The sequence below is a fragment of the Sinocyclocheilus grahami genome, unplaced genomic scaffold (assembly GCF_001515645.1).
Source record: "Sinocyclocheilus grahami isolate Dianchi unplaced genomic scaffold, SAMN03320097.WGS_v1.1 scaffold295.1, whole genome shotgun sequence".
Classification (NCBI taxonomy): domain Eukaryota; kingdom Metazoa; phylum Chordata; class Actinopteri; order Cypriniformes; family Cyprinidae; genus Sinocyclocheilus; species Sinocyclocheilus grahami.
The window spans coordinates 763,476-774,793 of NW_015505474.1; the positions used below are offsets into that span (position 1 = coordinate 763,476).

The 11,318-nt window shown below is 36.3% G+C and overlaps 1 long non-coding RNA gene across 1 annotated transcript in view; it reads left to right on the forward strand.

Moving 5' to 3' along the window:
- LOC107600966 (uncharacterized) overlaps positions 1–10,916 on the forward strand; it is a 20,129-nt gene extending 9,213 nt beyond the window's left edge. Inside the window, exons 2-3 of the long non-coding RNA XR_001610864.1 lie at positions 10,432–10,579; positions 10,761–10,916. This is a non-coding gene — a long non-coding RNA (uncharacterized lncRNA). The remainder of the gene's footprint in view (positions 1–10,431; positions 10,580–10,760) is intronic.
- Positions 10,917–11,318: the final 402 nt, after the last annotated feature.

Sequence of the window (11,318 nt, forward strand, 5' to 3'; positions counted from 1 at the left end):
ATATATATATATATATATATATATATTTAAATAATTTAACTAACTTTTTTAGAAATTCTAATAATGCCCATTGTTTGTGTATTTTAAATGCATTTAATTGCATTTCTGTGTGAATTTGCAGAAAATACATTCAGTTTGTTTATGAAGTGACCAGACTACATTTGCCATAATTCTCTGTGGCAGCATGAGAGGCAATACAACATATTAAAAAAAATTAAATTTAAAAATGGTGATGGTGGAAAAACTAATATTAGGTGGACTTTTTATTATATTTGCAAATAATTTATTTTTATCTGAATACCAAATGTTTCACATGATTATTAATGGAGAAACATGCTTTTGCCCCCATACAAGTTTAATTATGGCATCTACCAACAACCGACGCAATCCAGCAAAACTTTGGCCCCCTACAGATAACATTTTGAACTACTCTCATTGACTTCTGTTTTTAACTTTTTTATATTTCACTTTTTTAAACACATTTATCTCTCAGATTTTTGTGCAGCATGAACTGTAAGTGCTTCACTATCTAACGACCAGCAGATGGACGCAGATTTGCAAATCATCTGGGCTACACACACAATGCGGTGATCGGAAGAGCTTTTGTCATCCAGTAATTGTTGCCATCTTTGGTCTCTAATCTGTCAAAGAGTCATTCCGGTCACTGATCTGAGACCAGATTTAATGTCCCGTTAAAATGTTGGGTCTGAGAAACACACAAAGAGAAATTATTAGCTTCAAGTATAACGTTTATACTTGAAGTTTTGAAAGTACAAAAAACATTTCATGTTGATATTTTATAGAATTTCTTTTGTAGCAGTGGTAGCTAAAACAGCAGGCTAATCAGATAGCATTATGCTAATCTAACAGGCTAGGGGTACAGCAGCTGATCTGAAACCAGCTCCATGGTCTACTTATTTGTAATGTAGTTTGACATTTTATCAAATGGTGGGGTTAGGGAATTAGCTTGGAGCATGTTGTGAAATATCTGTGAAACGTTTAGCTATTTTTAGCAAGTTTTATGTGCGCGTAGGGCTTAAACTCCAATTCAACTTTGAATCTAAAGTTGCATCTGAGTCGTCCCTGAGTCTAATTAAGATTGAGACAGTCCCACTGATGCTTTAGCAAAGAGACAAAGGCCCTGTATCATGACATATTCGCGTTGCCATGGCAGTCAATGGTCTTTTGAACGTCCCTGGACAAATAGCGACTCTAGCACTAATTAGCCAACAGATTGAACAAGAGGCTCAGGCTCCACATGTTTAGAGCAGCTTTATGGCCACTGTTTTAGGTTGATGAAGCTGTCTTTTTACATGCCAAAAAGCCGTGCGTGGTTGTGCCGACTTCTTAGCTGAAGTAAATCACTCCTAGGCAAGGCTAGGCTAGTCAGTCATAAAGACTAGAATTTAGTAAAAGTACCTCAAAATCAAGTACTTCAGAAACATTTGACTTTCTTGAGTTCTTGCGTTGTGTTTTTACTCCAAGGACGTTCCCAACATGTCGGACAGACGATCTTTCTACAACAATAACATTGTCAGTTATTCTTATGTGTTTTTGTATGCCCTGAAGGAGAACGAACAATGCGGAAAGGCAATTCATTTCGCTTCACTATAACCTTGCTTCCACTGAGAGTTCACGGCTCCCAGGAAGCTTTCAAAATGTCAGCGAGCATCACAAATGCAAAAGGATGACACTAAGCCATCAATATTTTCACGCAGATTCCCAGCTTGAGGCCCACGGATCTAAAGTACAAAATCTGATAACCAGAGATTGATTTTTTTTCCTAACGTCACATTTCATGGAAACCGATTGTATTCTGCTTGATTTGTTGCTCTAAAGAAAGAAATTTTATTAAAACTCCAGAAAAAAACATATAATTTTATGTATTTATATATAATTATGTCATTGTATAAATGATTTAATAAGTATTATTATTAAATGAAATGAAATTAACAACTTCTTCTTCTTCTTTTTTTTAAAATAATGAAGTATTTCATGCTATCCCAAGACAGCTGGAACCAATGAAATTGTAATATGTTGACTGTGACAGGATTGGGCCATTTTCCAGATGTCATTCTGAAGTCACGGCTACAGGAATGGAGGCTCATTTCTATCAAACGTGTGTCTGCCTCTCTGACAAAGGGAAATGAATTGGCACTGAGGGCAATCGAATAAATCAGCATGCTCATTCCCCAGCTCCCACAATACATTTCAACCCTGCAGCATTTTTTATACTAAATAGGCACTTTTTACTCTAAGAAATCAGTCTGGTGTGAGACTTCAGCTCTTTTTCAAAGCCTAATAAGGTACCTTGCTACTGCCTAACAACGTCCTAACTGAAATGGAAACCTGTAAATGACAGATTTGGAACTCTTCCATGCACTTAAAAAAATAAAAATAACAACTCCCAATTCACAATCACAGCTAACAGAGATCTTTCTCAGAGCTTTGGCTAACATTCTGGCAAGGTTCTATCAAAGTAGTTAACACTCAGAAATGTTAATAGAATGTTCGCTTGAAGTTAGCAAAGTTCTACCATGACAACTCTCTGAAGATTTTACCATGGGAATGAATATGACAATGTTAATTTATTTGGTCTTGGCGGAATAGATCTGCTATGCTGCTGAATTGCTCCTGATGTTGGTTATTGCTGTTGTTGTAGATTATTGCTGCTGCAAGTACAGGAATTTGCTACTGCCAATACATATGCTGATACAGTGCTGTGAGTATTTAAGACATACAGTACTTCTGCTGCACAAGTAGCATATATAAAAGTGGAGCTGGGGAAGGTGAAGGGTTTCAGAGGAACTCTAAAACTGCTCTGTGAAATGCTTTCACTAGGAATGCTAACCGGCTATTTAAATGTAAAGCAGTAAGCTTCTTGGCTGCGTCTGCAACATGAACAAATCAGCTTGTGCCAAGTAGTTTAGCGCTGCGCCCACCAGCCAGTGCCATCTAGAGTTTCATGACGGAACTTGGCATTCATGTCTTTAATAATGTTATCAAAATGTTAACACAAAATCGCTATTTATACACGTTAGAGTTTTTTCTTGTTTTGTTTTTTCTTTTTAGTTGGACATTCATCTAACTTTTTTTAAATTTTACTTATTGTTTCAGAACGTTCAGAAAACATTCAAAACCAATGTTCCCATAATGTATGCAAAATGAGAAAAAAAAAAAAAAAAAACGGAATGTTCCATTAATGTTCACATAACCATAGATTTTTTTTTAAACATTTTTAAAAAAATGAATGTTTTAATAGTGGATACCTGGGATATTGCTTGATGTTAGCATGTTGCTAAGTAGGGGTGTGCCGATCCTGAATGGTATCGCTCCGATACTGGCATTTTCTGTCAGATCTAGGTATCGGTCAGACGAGACCGATCCAAATACGATATAGTGTGTATACTATTAGTGTTATTATTAAGCCCTACGAAAGCCACATAAACATTATAAAGCACAATAACATTTTTGTGCACTATATTTCAAGTGTTCTGAAGCTGTTCCATAGTTTAATGTGAGGTACAGATGAATATTCAAATCAAGTTCACCTAAACTCTTCTCTGCTGCGGCTGTCTGTCATCCTCCATTCAGCATTCAAACGGCATGTCGCGTTCAGTTACGACAGTCAAGACGATGAAACTCTCTCCAAGATTAAATGTACCTAATGTTATACTTGATCTGTAAATAAAGATAAGTGGTTTTGCATAAAATTAATTTATCATGAGTTTCGTGCTGTTTCTAAATCATGTACATTTCTACCAGATATCTGGTTAGATCACAAGACTGGAGTAGAGAGCACTATGAATTATTTGTCACGAGTACAGTAGCTGAAATTTAAAACTGTTAAAAGAAAAGGCTCAATAAACTAACGCACATATTTAATACACAACGCATCAATATCTCTTCACTTTGTGCTTTGAACTTCTCTATGCGGAGGATGGGATGGCGCACGGGATGCGCAAAAGCGCTTTGTGCCTCTCTGTTTTTGGAGCCTTTAGCATCATAATACTTTTGCGCAATGAAATATTATTAATAGCCTTTCTTGTTCGTTTTATCTATCATATGTTGCTGCAACATTACTGTGCTATACATTTAAAAGAAATGTCTTTTAATTTGTAATATGTGACCCTGGACCACAAAACCAGTCATAAGGGTCAATTTTTTTAAATTGAGATTTATACATCATATGAAAGTTGAATAAATGGGCTTTACATTAATGTATGGTTTGTTAGTATAGGGCAATATTTGGCCGAGATACAACTATTTGAAAATCTGGAATCGGAGGTCAAAATACAAAAAAATCAAAATACCGAGAAAATCGCCTTTAAAGTTGTCCAAATTAAGTTCTTAGCAAAGTATATTACTAATCAAAATTTATGTTTTGATATATTTACAGTAGGAAATTTACAAAATATCTTCGTTAAACATGATCTTTACTTAATATCCTAATGATTTTTGGCACAAAAGAAAAATCTATAATTCTGACCTATACAATGTATTTTTGGCTATTGCTTGAAATATACCCGTGCTACTTAAGACTGGTTTTGTGATCCAGGGTCACACATATATTTATATATAAATATATTACTTGTTTTTCATGAATGTATTTTACAACAATACAACGAGCAATGTGTAACATTTTAGCAGATTTACTCCTACACTTATTCACTTTTATGTGTTCCCCACTAAATAATGTTTTTTTTTCACTAAAAGTTTAGATTTGATAAAACTTATGATTATTCTAGAGTAACTTTTCCTACCGAATTGTCCACTAACCTAGTTTATAATAGCATTTTTGTCATAGATTATGGTTATATATTTTTTTAGTTTGTTATTTTTCTTTATAATCAAGTTGTCTCTATTTAGTAGATTGCGTGTAACACACAAAAGAGTGACGATCAGGTCAACACACATTGAGGTATAGAAATTCTACACTGATTTAAAAAAAAAACTGCACTGGTATCAGATCAATATCTGTATTGGCAGAAACTCCGAATTTTTGGTATCGGATCGGGATCAGTTCGGAAAAAGTGGTATCGAGCCAGCCCTAGTTAAAAGAGACCAAAACAGGGTTGTAAACAAGGAAGTTATTTTTACTTTCAACAACACCTTGTAAGATGCAGCCAACAAATGCACTGAGCAGCGCTGTCATCGGAAATCACCCTTAACAGATGAAAGGATGGTACAGCAAAACCTATCGCTTTCCTCAGCGGACATTCAAACTAGGGCTGGGCGATATGCACTTGAAAAAAAAGTGCTTTGAATTTACTTAATTGTTCGTTTTATCTATCATATGTTGCTGCCCCATTACTCTGTTATACATTTAAAATAAATGTCTTTTAATTTATACAGTAGTCAACATTTGAAATGGATCAAAATAGTTAATCAAAGTTGTCCTAAGACAAGAATTGGTATTGTTTTGGTTTTAAGACAACTTTGATGAAAGGTTTTGATCCACTTCAATGTTGACTAATATAGTAAATATTTATATATAAATATATTACTTGTTTTTCATGAATGTATATTACAACAATACAAAGAGCAATGTGTAGGCCTACCAGATTTAGTCCTACACTTATTCACTTTTATTTGTTACCCACTAAATATTGTAATTTTTTTTTTTACTAAAAGTTCAGGTTTAAACTTTCATATTAGTTTTTTTCAGCTATCATTTTATACAATTATTGTGCACTCGTGATTTTTCTAGAGTAACTTTTGCTACCGAATTTTCCATATAATAGTATTTTTGTCATTTATTATGATTAAATATATATTTTTGTTTGTTATTTTTCTTTATAATGAAGCTGTCTATATTTAGTAGATTGTGTGTAACATACAAAAGAGTGATGATCGACTTAGACATTGAAGTATAGAAATTCTACACTGATTTAAAAAAAACTGCGCTGGTATCGGATCGATATCGGTATCGGCAGATACTCTGAATTTTTTGTATTGGATTGGTATCGGTTCTGAAAAAGTGGTATAGAGCCAGCCCTTGTGGTGGTTGCCTACTTTGAGGAACGAGAAACGAGGAATTTCACACATAATAGTCTTTAATAATCCACAGGCGGCAACACAGGGTAGCCAGGAGTCACACGTAGCACAAGGACGTTAAGAACCGACAAACACAGGGCTAAATACACAGGATAATTGGGAAGACACAGGTGTACGGGATGACTAATTGAACTAAACGAGGACAGGAACAAGACCAAATAAGGGAACACTAGAACAGAAACGGGCAAAACAGAAAATAGACAGTCCAGAATCCTGACAGCCCTATTGCTAAACAAACACAGTGATACCAAGACACTCTTTGACGAATGGTGCCTGAATAATTTGAATTCGTATAATCTTATTTGTATGGTTTTGTAGGACCTTTTGTAGGATGTTTTTGCTAAAAATTGTATGTTTCCATACAAATCACATTGTGCGAACTAATACACCTAACATAGTTACATCTCAGTTACTAATTTCACAGTAGTGCTTGATGTTAACATGTTGCTAAGCTAGCACAGTGATACCAAGAGACTTTCATGGCAATTCGTAACTGTTTTACGTTTTGGTGAATTGGTGGATAATTCATATGAATTTGTACAATCACATTGGTACATTTTCGTAGGATCTTCTTATGCCCCATTGACCGTTAGAAGTGGATATTCATGCTTACGTTTTTGCAAAAAATCATACTTTTCCATACAAATCATATTGTACGATCTTATACAAAATTGCCACCTCGTAAAATAATAAAAATTTTCTCATTAGATCGTATTGATGATATAAAAATGCATAGCATATTGAGTTAGATTTAATTTTTTATCTATACTTGTCAGGACTGAAATATATTAAAGTGGTCAAATGATGCTAAAAAGAACATTATTTTGTGCATTTGGTGTAATGCAATGTGTTTACGCGGTTTAAGGTTCAAAAAACACATTATTTTCCACATACTGTACATTATTGTTGCTCTTCTATGCCCCGCCTTTCTGAAATGCGTCTATTTTTATAAAGCTCATCGTTCTGAAAGCGCGTTGTGCTCTGATTGGCCAGCTATCTAGTGTGTTGTAATTGGCCGAATACATCAAGCATGTGACGGAAATGTTACGCCCCTTACCAGGTTCAGGAAACTTTCCCCCGTAAAATGCGCTGCACACACTCGAATATTTGGGTTGTACTGTTCTGGAACAGTGTTGTAAATAAAACTTAACCACTGATTTCTAGTTGCGTCCTCTTTTGGAAGGCCAAACAAAGTAGTTTCGCTTTCGCAACGAAACACACAGCGTCTCCACGACTTGCCTTCTTTCTTTGCGTATACATTTGGGCGGTGTTATGCAAATCTTCCCACACAGTGACGTGGCGTGTTTGAACTAGGCGTTTTAGGAAGGTGTGGATGAGCATTCACTTTTATAAAGAATATCTCTTTTGATTTGAGACTTTAATCTTTGCGACTTTACGGATCTTTAATATGCACAAACAGCTTTTAACACTCCAAAGATAAAGCAAAACGTATTCATTCAAGTTTATTTGTACACCGCTTTTCACGATACAAATCATTGCAAAGCAACTTTACAGCAAATTAAGTTTCTACAATATTTAGTGGTAGCTTATCAGTGGTGACTGTCAGTTAAAGTACATATGGCAGAAATGTACGGAAGAATCAATTAAAGACTTAATCAAACAGACGGTGAACACTATTAACAGCAATTATTATATGATGCAATCAAACTTATAGCAAAATGTGGTAGTTCTGTATGTTGTTTCAGGGTTGGCATCATCTGAGGTCCTCTGAGGGTTTGGCATCATCTCTTACCTTACCTTATCCTTACCTGTAGCTTGTTTATTGAAGATGCAGGACAACCACCTAGCAGTGCATTACAATAGTCCAGTCTAGAGGTCATGAATGCATGAACTAGCTTTTCTGCATCAGAAACAGGTAACATGTTTCGTAACTTGGCAATGTTTCTAAGATGGAAGAATGCTGTTTTTGTAACATGGCCCCTTTAATAGTCATTTTAATTGAGCATGCAATGCATTCTGGGAGTATTTATCTTATTCATGAAAGATGATTGGAATTCTTACTGCAGTCCAAACCGGATAATTCCTCCTCCAAAGGGCACTTTGGAGTGAGAACAATCATGGCTGCCATATTGAAGAGTCATACAAACCAAAGTGCTCAAAACTGGGCGCTTCAAAGTGCCCTTCGGAACAAAGGATTTCGAAGGGTACAACTGATGCAAACGTCATTCCTATGATTTTATGTGTGCGACGACAGCAACTCAACACAGAAGTGTGTTCCAAGGAACAGTCTTTTAGTCTCCTACACCCTTCATCCCTTGAAGGCATGAGCCTTCAGAATAGAAAGCAGTGCTTGACTTACATTTTGGCTGGAATAAGGTATATAAACTTGTTTTACTTCGGTAATGTGATGTATTTCTTATTACTGTATATTTGATGACGGAAAAAAATTTGGGAAGCACCTTATTTTTATTCATTGGGAATCCATTGGATTGTGAAAACTGATATGATATGTTTATAAGTGGCCAATTTGGAACATGACTATATTATCTCACCACTCATCTATATACACACACACACACACACACACACACACAGTAAAGCCATCTTTATCCCATTCTCTTTCTTCTTTTTAATAGAGGCCAGGCGTAACACTCTGTTCTCCATGTGTGCCATGCCACACACGTCTTTTTTGAAGCGCACACCCTTGCTAAGCAGCTCTGGTTCTGTTTAAATTGTTAATTACGAAGCCTTGCATCACTGTGTGTGTGTGTGTGTGTGTGTGTGTGTCAGTCCATTGTATACGTTTGCCATCACTCTAGGGTTTTAATATTAACAGAGCTTTGGAAATGGCCCAAACCTCAGACAAGAGCTGCCCACTGTGACATGTTTTACAGATTACGCTGGCTGTGGAAAAAATTTCCAGCCCGACACTTACGCAGAGTCTCTAACTGGCCTAAATATGATCATGTGATGATCTGAGTGTCAAATTGTAATAATTTTATTCTCAAATACCTTCACTTAGTGTTAAAGTTCTCACTTTTTTGTGTTTATTTGACAGCCAGGTGTGACAACGTGCTACGCAGCATCACCGCTTGACCTCAGAACTCAAACAGAAGTCCAGATAAGGATGTGGCCGCTTGAATAGCCCTGTGTGTTTCCCATAGTTCAGTTCCCAGACTGAAAAACCTCTGAGTCAATGCCTGAGAATGCAGAGCGGGCATTGAAAACTACTGCAGTCTGCACAAATACCCTCTGTGTGACGACACATGCAGATAATATCAACAAAAACAGTTTGAATCATTCTCGCTGGTTTAGAGATACAGCACATACTTTTAAGGGAACGTACTGAGTTAAATACAAGATGTGACATGCTGTCAGTAACCACAGAAAACCATTTCAACTCCTCCCTCAATGTGAAAAAGTAAACCATTGTGTTTACATTCATTTACTTACAATTGATTTCTGAAATGTGCTGCTAGCATTTTTTAAACACATACTAATTCTCCCATATAAAATTAATTAGAAAGTTGTGAATTATTTGAGCTGCGTCGTTGTCTAAAACATTGCTAAGTGGCAGGACTACTGTTCTAGGCAGATTTTCTCATTTAAGTAGCCAGTGTGAGACATTAGCATTTTGCTATGCTAACAATACGGCTCACTACTGACATATCTAACATGATTTGCTTGTATTGAATCCTGAAAATAATAATTTAAAGAGACAGTTTACCCCAAAATGCAAATTGTGTCATCATTTATTTACAGTGAAAGTCAATGGGATCCAATTTTGTTTTTGGACTCCATACTTCATATGGACAGAAACAGTTTAAACACTGTTCAGGATATCTTATTTTGTGTTCCACAGAAGAAAGAAAGTCATACAGGTTTGGAATGACATGAGGGTGAGTAAATGATGACAATGTCTATTTTTGGGTGAACTGTCCCTTTAAGTAGTAAACAGATGGAAGTTGATTGTCTTGTGAGTTTGTGAGCTAAACAAGTACTAACATGTTTTTTTGGACATAAATGGCTTTGGACATGTACTATGGTAAAACGCCTAAAAGAAGCACTAATAAATCATTAAGGAACTATAATTGGTAATTTACATGCTAGTATGTCACTACCGTTTATACTGTTATGTATTTATTCTGCACCTGCATTATGGAGTTGACATAAAGCTTATGGGGAAGGTATTATACAAACATACTTGGCATGCCATTTTTCATTTCATCTGTATGCACCTCGGGCTAAAATACAGAATAAGTGTAAACAGGCCTGTACAAATGTCAACAAAAGGACGCGCATAGGAGAACTTCTCAAATAAAGAGCTCTCCGCTTGCATGGCTGTATGCTAATTCCGAGCAGCCTTTAAACCTGAATGATAGTGTATTTTTGTGCTTTTGGCTTTGGTTTCAGTTCCTTTCAAGCGCAGCCCTCTGAGAGAGAACTCTTTTCCTGAAACTTGGACACCCTGTCAAGGAGACTAATGAACTGTGTAGTATCTCTTCATGCGTAACGATGGGTGTCTGTCAAATCAACGCAAGACTCAACTCGTCTGAACAAAGTACATCACTGTCTAATGACTTTATTTCATTCATTTGCTACTTTTATGCCAGAAAAAGCTGGGGGTGGGGGTCCACGCCACTGTGAAAGCACATAACATGTGGCTTTTCATATGTTTTTCATCTCTTTCTCTCTCCGTTTTGCCTTTCAATGCATTTTTTTCTCCCTCTCTCACAAAACAGACAACAAGCCCTCACCACCCCCGGAGAACACAGGGTATGATGCCCGCGGTGAAGAGGAGTCTCTTTGTTGCAGTCTCAAAGATAGCAGCAGCTCTCGCTCCCTCCCCAAGACTGCTATCAAATTATTCCACTGGCCCCTTGAGCATCACCCCACAGACCCCCACACATTTTTGTGGATATATATATAAAGGTGTTGTAGCTTTCTGGAACTTCAAACTCCAAGCTGAAGGCTTTTTTCCTGTTGCTCTTTTTTCCTTGGTGGGTTTTTATCTTGTGCATGCACACATAAATATTATTCGACAGACACTGTAAATAGATGTTTTATGATTTATAACTTAACTCAGAAGTATGCTTTTGCTGTCAGATTGTGTATTTACAATATCCACCAGTAGGGGCTAAACAGAATAACACCTTGATTTCTTAGGATTTCAGGATCTCGCAGGAAGTAGCAGGTCATCCCGGTACTTTTTGCCTACGGTTTTATAAAATACTGTGTACTCACATACTACTGTTTTCACAAAGCTACTGTTTTTCACTTACTATGCATATTAGAATGCA